The sequence below is a fragment of the Echinops telfairi genome, unplaced genomic scaffold (genome assembly GCF_000313985.2).
Source record: "Echinops telfairi isolate 266 unplaced genomic scaffold, ASM31398v2 ScPeMD7_9;HRSCAF=40, whole genome shotgun sequence".
Classification (NCBI taxonomy): Eukaryota; Metazoa; Chordata; class Mammalia; order Afrosoricida; family Tenrecidae; genus Echinops; species Echinops telfairi.
In genome coordinates this window covers 51,448,162-51,449,473 of record NW_022103906.1, presented here as the reverse complement: position 1 = coordinate 51,449,473, position 1,312 = coordinate 51,448,162, and the positions used below count along the sequence as shown (strand labels likewise).

The 1,312-nt window shown below is 55.0% G+C and overlaps 1 protein-coding gene across 1 annotated transcript in view; it reads right to left on the bottom strand.

Moving 5' to 3' along the window:
- The window catches only part of ZDHHC2 (zinc finger DHHC-type palmitoyltransferase 2), an 81,912-nt gene extending 81,547 nt beyond the window's left edge, over nucleotides 1-365 (bottom strand). Inside the window, exon 1 of the mRNA XM_045286658.1 lies at nucleotides 345-365. The gene's annotated coding sequence lies outside the window, so the exon portion shown is untranslated. The remainder of the gene's footprint in view (nucleotides 1-344) is intronic.
- Nucleotides 366-1,312: the final 947 nt, after the last annotated feature.

Here is a 1,312-nt window from a genome sequence, read left to right as displayed (position 1 = left end):
CCCCCCCCACCCTTCCAGCCACCTCCCTCGGCTAGGTCGGCAGCGTCCGCGGGCAGCTTTCGGGGACCAGCGCCGCCCCCCAGCGCCCCCTCCACTGGGCCCGTTAGGGGCGCTCCATTCGGGAGTGAAGTGGCCCCCCTGGCCCGTTTGGCCCCTGACGCGGGAACCTAGAGGTGGAGGGTGCGCGGGGGCAAGAGCGCCCCTCCGAGCCCTGGGTGGCTGCTGGGTGACCCCCTTCGCGCTCCTGAGTTAGTGGTCACCCCGGTGCGGTGACCGATCTGGGAAACAGGGTTTCGGCGGAGGGTCCCTCGCCTGGCCTGGGCGAGTGGGAGCGAGGTGCTCACCTCCGTGAAGGTGCCACCAGAAGGAAGGGCTTTAGACGCTGAGGTCGCCGTCCCAGCGTCGGCTTAGAAAATGCTGGCTTCAACTCGTCCCTCCCCGAGGGCGACGAGGGCGGGGCCAGGCCCCCCACCTGTGACACCAGCGTGTTTGGCCCCTAAGGAAACCTACGTGGCCACCTGGACCTGGGCGGGGAGGGGATCAGAAATGCACCGCCAGGCGGGGGTGCGGGGGGCGGGGCTGGGTCCGGAGCCTTCTGCCGAAAGTGACCAAGTGACCCTGCTGAAAAAAGAAACAGGCACCTTCGTTGTTAGAAACGCAGTGTTTTTATATTTTGCTGTTTCCGTTCTGAGAATTTGAACTCTTCTGTGAACTTAATTAATCATTGTAAGAGTAATCCCCTTCACCTTCCCTTCGAAGAGCTTGGTGGTTCTTTCCAACGACTCTGGTCTCCAACCCCCTTTTTGTGTTTTCATGTCTTTTTGTGGTGGCCATTCTACCATTAGTAGGTAGTTTTAAAAATATACTATTTTGTCTTTTCAATAAACACCTACACAGCAAAGAAGGGTCCCATCTGACAATTTTGTGTCGTTCATTTTCAAGCCGTTTCTAAAAGTACCCAGAGAGTTCCTCAATTGTAGAAACAGGGGGAAACGATTGCTTCTGAGATTTTTCTTCCCCTCACCTTCATCTGATCAAGAACTCCTCGAATTAATTTCACATGGAGACGCCCCAATGAGTGTGGTGTATTTGAATTCTATACATATTTACAAGATGTATAAATGCAAACGCGCTGTCATCTGGTAATTCCCACTCACGGCGACCCTGAAGGACAGGGTAGAACTGCCCCTGTGGGTTTCTGAGACTGTCAGTCTTGACCGGAGCAGAAAGCCTATTCTTTCTCCCGTGGCTGATTGGTTTGGAACTGCTGACCTTGCAGTTAATAGAGTATTGTGTAACCTACTAACCAACC